Consider the following 7141-nt stretch of genomic DNA (forward strand, 5'->3'; position numbering starts at 1 on the left):
AGGTCATGATCTCACGGTCCGTAGGTTCAAGCCCCGCATCAGGCTCTGTGCTAACAGCTCAGAGCCTGGAGCCTGCTTCAGATTCTGTGTCTCCCTCTCTCTTTGGCCCTCCCCTGTTCATGCTGTCTCTCTCTCTCTCTCTCAAATAAATAAAAACAGTAAAAAAAAAAAAAAGGTGTATAGTTAAGTGGCATTAACATTCATGTTGTACAGCTGTCAGTGCTAGAAAGTTCCAGAATATTTTCATCATCCCAAACTGAATCTCTACTCATTAAACAGCAACTCTCCATTTACCCTCTTCTCTAGCCCTTGGTAGCCACCACAGCACTTTCTGTTTCTAGGAATTTAACTATTCTAGGGACCTCATGTAAGTGGAATCATAGAATATTTGTTTTTTGTGTGTCTTACTTAGTGTTTTCAGGGTTCATCCATGTGGTAGCATGTATCAGCATTTCATTTATATTAAGGCTGACTAATATTCCATTGCACGTATATTCCATATTCATTTGTCATTCATCTGTTGGTAGATATTTGGGTTATTTCCAACTTATGGCTACTGTGAATAATGCTCCTCTGAACATGGCTCTACAAAGGACTATTTGAGTCCCTGCTTTCACTTCTTGTAAATGTATACCTAGAGTCAGAATTGCTAGGTCAATTTACCCAAGGGATACAGAAGTGCTGTTGCATAGGAGCACAAGTACCCCAGTGCTCATAGCAGCAATGTCAACAATAGCCAAAACATGGAAAGAGCCTAAATGTCCATCACCTGATGAGTGGATCAAGAAGATGTGGTATATATTCACGATGGAATACTACATGGCAATGAGAAAGAATGACATATGGCCATTTGTAGGAAAGTGGATGGACCTTGAGGGTGTCATGCTAAGTGAAATAAGTCAGGTGGAGAAGGACAGAAACCATATGTTTGCACTCATAGGTCTAACAGGAAAACAGGAGAAACCTAATGGAGGACCTGGGGGAGGGGAAGAGGGAAAGAGAGTTGGCGAGAGAGAGGGATGCAAAACTTGAGAGACTATTGAATGCTGAGAATGAACTGAGAGTTAAAGGGGAAGGGGGAGGGGGGAAAAGAGGTGGTGGTGATGGTGGAGGGCACTTGTGGGGAAGAGCACTGGGTGTTGTATGGAAACCAATTTGACAATAAACTAAAAAAAAAATTGCTGGGTCATAAAGTAACTCTTTAATTTTTTGAGAAATGCCTACACTGTTTTCCACAGAGTCTGTGGATTTTACATTCTCACCAGCAATGCTCCAGGGATCCAGTTTCTCCACATTTTTGACAACACTTGGTATTTTCTGGTGGTTTTTTGTTTTTTGGTAACAGCCATTCCAATCGGTGTAAAGTGGTATCTCACTGTGGTTTTGATGAGCTCTTTATATGAAACATATTTAGTTCTCAGAGCACTCTGACACACTACTATATACTACTATTACCACCGTGTTGGAAATGAGGAAACAAGCTCAGGGAACCCCGTAACTTGCTCTAGTTCTCAAAGACCGTGGTGGCGCTGCAGTTCCAGGCGAGGCGTCTTGCCCTGGGTCCGTGCTCTTTCAGTGCTTCTCTCCCCTAAGTATTCATGTACTGCTTCCGTCTCCAATTAGGTTTTAAAATTTTTTGAAAGTAAAATACATAATGATTATCTTTGAATCCCCAAAGTGCTTAGTATGATTCCTTGAATAATGTAGGTGATAAATGTTTGTGGATGAGAAAGTTCTGGCACAGAGATGCTTCATCATTTTCCCGACATCACAATACAACAAAGATTGGAACTGGAGCCCCTACTCTTAACCACTATACAGACTCATTTTTTTAAAATTTTTTATTTATTTTTGATACAGAGAGAGACAGAGCATGAGAGGGGGAGGGGCAGAGAGAGGAGGAGACACAGAACCGGAAGCAGGCTCCAGGCTCTGAGCTGGCTGTCAGCACAGAGCCTGATGCGGGGCTCGAACCCATGAACGTGAGATCTGACCTGAGCCGAAGTCGGAGGCTTAACCGACTGAGCCACCCAGGCGCCCACAAACTCATTTTTTTTTATTAATTTTTTTAAGTAATCTCTGCACTCAACATGGGGCTCGAACTCAAAACCTCAAGAGCAGGAATCACACATTCTGCCAACTGAGCCAGCCAGGCACCCCTATACAAACTTTTATTAACTGTGGACACCTTTTAGTGGATTCCATTTCATAGCATGTCTGCCATTTCATAGCAGTCTCTGCATATCCACCAAGTTCTCTAACCCCTTTATAAAATAAAATGGACATTTTACTGCCTGCCATTCTGTTAAATTCAAGCTGCTCCATAAATGAACATGCTTTGTATCTTGATACCCTTTAATTGTGCACCCAAGTTCATTGCATTGATCAACTTTACGTTTCACATGAACACCTAAAAATCAAAATCTCACAGTACCTCTTCAAATTAAGACTGCTTGATAGTTAAATGCCAGATTCTTAGAGAAACCTTAGCCAACATAAGGAAGTTGGAAAGAGCCGAGGAGAAACTCAGACTGGCTTCATCCTCCTGTCTGCTGCCTCCCCTTTCCTGCTTGAGGAAGAGGATGTGGGTAAGGTTTCTCAGTCTATCAAAGGATGATAATACTTACGCTGAAACTCAAGAGACGAGGGATTTGTGAGCAAAAAGAAATTAAGGAAGCTTCTCAAATATTTAGTCTAGTCTTGGTTGCTTTAATGTACATGTTGTCAAGGTGGCTGCTGTGCAGAGCCCAGGACACTGATTACCTTCAGTAGGAAACAGCTCCTCACTCAGGATTGAATTAGATCAATCGTCCCCAGGTATTGGCCACTTTTGAGTAAGACTGATGGACTAATCTTAGGCCTTCTAGTGAAAATTGTCAAATGGTAAATTTTACATGTTTACGTGTTTTAAATAGGCTTTGAAAAATATTTTCTAATCACCTATATATTCTATCACACAGAAGTATTAATACTTATATAAAAGTGTGTGTTGTAGGGTTTTACCCATGTCTTTGAGGATGCTTTCGTTTAATATTTAGTGAGTTCATAAAGGTCCAAGGATTCTGTGTAAAGCATTGTTGCATTGAGTATAAAAAAACAATCTATTTGTAGTTGTTTGAGTATGTTTATAAGGCCAGTTTCTTTTTATGTAGCTTGCTTTTGAGTTGTTATAGTTGAGCCAGCAGGTGTGTTAATTATTAAACTAAACCTCACTTATTTGTTACACTAGTGATTGTACTTCTTACCCTGGTCACAAATTTGGGAATTTGGTGTAATGGAAAGCTTTTGGATATTTAGATTGGGGCCAGGATTTGTATCGCTCTCTTTCAGGAAAGAAAAAAGTAAGATTTAGCAGACTTAGGGGGCTGCATGCTAGATTCATCTTTACTGAGCAAGTTGAGTCAGTTTCCCATTCAAGAATCCAGGATGGCCACCTCAGAGAAAGGATGTTGCCATAAAATAGAATATAAACGTCTAAGCTTGTTGTTAGTTCTTTGGTTTAGTAATAAAAGGCAGGAAGCACTTCTAGTTTAAAAAGTTGCTGCACGTAACATCTGGACATTATTAAATTAAGGAAGGCTGCAGGCTCCGGAGAGTCCTGCCTTCTGAGGATCATACCTTGTGGCACCAATTAAGGGATTTGGGGTTGGGTTGCTTGAGTACTGTGTTTATGAGGCTAATTTCCCATAATCTTGGAGCTTTGGTAACCTATGTTGTTCTTCCCGCTCCAAGTCATGAGTCCTCTTTTAGAATGAGAAAGCTAACTAAGGGGAGATTTCAGGAATACAGAGAGATGAAGCAGGAGCCGGGGCTTTATTTGCTGTTGTTGACACTAATATAAATGAAACACTTTTAAGTAACAAATTCTTCACATAATGGAAGGAACAGCCTGTCAAAGGGGCCGCTGTGATGAGTCAGATGGATACAGTGTAAGTCTGCCCCTTGCTTCACTGGGACCCCGGGTGAACTAATCTTTCCATGCCTCCTAGTCCTCATCTGTAGATTGAGAATAACAGTGTGCTCTCAAGGTAGCCCTGAGGTTTCAAGATAATGACTGTGATTTGCTTCACGTAGTGTCTGATACATGGCAAGTACTAAGTACCTGCCATTGTTATTTGTAACACACTTGTGAATACTTTCTGCTCTGCCTCCTGTGTCTTGCTTTGCTTAGAGACCAACCTAGATACCTCTCTTATGCCCGCAGAATTCTGTCCTGTTATAATACTGGCACACATGCCATATATCACTGAAGACTCTGTAAAGAAGTGCACTGTATACAGGGGGTGCTTCACATTACTTACCTCTGGGGCATGTATACAGCTGGTAGGCACCTGAATGGCTGACCAGTGTAAAAAGACTGAAATACTTCTAAACTGCCTAGTAAATAACTGCTGTCCCAAGCCCTACCTCCCATTTCCCCCTCTTTGCCATGGAGATTCCTGGCGGTCTCCTAGGCACTGCCGTGATCCAGCAAATAAAGGGCTGATGTCTAGCCCGGCTGGTGGCCTCAGCGTACCCTACCCCAGAACTAGAGCTGCTTGGTGGCTGTTCTGATTAATTGTTGACTATGCAGTCAGCCTCCTCCCCAGATATACACTGTGAGCATGGGATGTATTATTCCATTTCTCACTTTACCCTGTCCAGTGTGCTCTGTGTGTAGGCTGCGGTGTTGTGGGAACACTGGTCACACACACTTGACTCAGCCATGGCTATCTGTAGACAGCAGTAGCACAGGTGTGGAAGGGGGATTGGACATACGTTGTAAGGGTTTCACACTCTACATGTATATTATTATTTAAATACAGACTGTGGTAAGTAAATATATATAATAAGCCCCAGAGAAGCTTCTAAATAAATAAAACACAGAGAAATAGCTAATAAGTCATAGTAGGCAGGAAACAATCATTAAAAACAATCCACAAAAGAAGATATGAGTAAGAAGAAGAAAAGAACAAGTAAGACAAATAGAAAACCAATAGCAAGAACTAAAAAAAAAAAAGACTTAAACTCACTCATACTGATCTTTTTAAATATTAAATGTAAATGTTCTAAATACTCAAAAGGGAGAGATTGTCAAATTAGATAAAAAGGCAGGACCTAGCTATATGTTGTCTATAAGAAACAATTTTAAATATAAGGATACAAATAGGTTAAAAATAAAAAGATAGGGAAAATGTGACCTGCTAACACAATCGAAAGAAAATCTATTACATTTCAAAAATTTAGTTCCTCAAGAGGACATCACAATCCTAAATACGTGTGCACCTCATAAGAGGTTCAAAATACCTGCAACACAGATTGGCAGGACTGAGGGAGAACTGGGCAGATTCACAATTACAGGGGAGGTTTCCACCTCCTCCCTCAGTAATTTGCAGCATGGGCAGACAGCACATGAATAAGGAGAAGAGTAAACCAGCTGGACCTAACTGGCATTTATTCAGAGAATACTCCACTTGGACCACCAGCAGAATATTCTTTTCAGACACTTGTGATAGTGACCAAGATCATATTCTGGGTCGTAAAACAACTCTCAGTACATTTGAGAGGATTGAAATCATACAAAATATGTGCTCACATATGACTACAACAGAATTAAACTAGAAATCTGTAACATATCTGAAGAACCCGCAAACATTTAGAAATGAAATAGTCTACTTCTAAATAACTCACGGGTCAAAAATTATAAGGCGAACCAGACTGTATTTTAAACTGGATCAGAATAAAAACATCAAAATTTGTGGGAAGGACATTTATGGCATTAAATGCCTAAGAAAAGATGAAATCTCACATTAATGATCTCAACTTCTACACTAAAACAGTAGAAAAAGATCATATTAAACTGAAGGAAGGAGATAATGAACTAGAAAACTGAAAAGCAATAGGGAAAGTAAATGAAACCAAAAGCAAATTTTGAGAAAATGATGAATAAAATTGACAAGCTACTAGGCAGAAGCATCTAGCCAGGAGGAAAGAGGAAATAAAACAACACAAATTATTGATACCAAGAGTGAACATGGAAATGTTGCTATAGATTCAATAGACTTTAAAATGATAAAAAGGGAGGGGCACCTGGGTGGCTCAGTTGGTTCAATGCCTGACTCTTGATCTCAGCTCAGGTCATGATCTCATGGTTTGGTTTTTGAGATCAAGCCCTTTGTTGTGCTTTGCGCTGACAGCACAGAGCCTGCTCAGGATTTTCTCCTTCGCTCTCTCTACTCCTCCTCCACTTGCGCTCTCTTTCAAAATAAACATTTTAAAAATGATTTTAAAAAAGGGAGTATTATGAATAATATGCTAATAAGTTCAACAACTTAGATGAAATGGCTAAATTCCTTGAAATATGCAAATCACTTAGGCCCACTTGAGAAGAAACATCATTTGAAATTGTCTTATATCTATTCATAAGTATATTGAATTAAGTTAAAAACTTTCCAACAAAGAGAACTTCAGTCCCAGATGGCTTCACTGGTAAATCCTACCAAATATCTGGGGAGGAAAAATACCAATTCTTCACAAACCCAGTAATGAAAGAAGAAGGAAACGTTCTCAGCTGTCCCCCTGATAACAAAACCAGACAAAGATCTTACAAGTAAACTGTTGACCAGCAGATCTCATGAGCATAGACACCTTAACAAGAAGTTGGGGAAGTTTTGCAAATGATGAATCCAGCAACACATTAAAAAAAAAAAACTTATCACCAAGTGAGTTTTATTCTAGAAATTTAAGGATGGATTGAACATCATTGGACATCAAGGCAATTCTCTATATTGACAGACTAAAGAAGGAAAATCCTATTATCATCTCTAGATGTAGGAAAAGCAGATAAGGTTCAATACCTATTCCTGGTTTTCTAAGACAAAACACTGTCAACAAACTAGAAACAGAGGAGAACCTCCTCAACCTGATAAGGGACATCTACAAAACTCTGGAGTTAACATCATAATTAGTAGTTAAAAAATGAATAGTCTCTTATAATTGGGAGCAAGGTAGACGTCTGCTCTGCCACTTCTGTTCAACATTGTACCAAGGTCCGAATTGGTACAATAATGTAAAAAGAAAGAATGTATAGATCGGAAATGATGAAGTAATACTGTCTTTATTTACAGGTGACATAATCCTCTATGTAGAATTCTCTAAGGAA

The sequence above is a fragment of the Suricata suricatta genome, chromosome 7 (assembly GCF_006229205.1).
Source record: "Suricata suricatta isolate VVHF042 chromosome 7, meerkat_22Aug2017_6uvM2_HiC, whole genome shotgun sequence".
Taxonomy (NCBI): Eukaryota; Metazoa; Chordata; class Mammalia; order Carnivora; family Herpestidae; genus Suricata; species Suricata suricatta.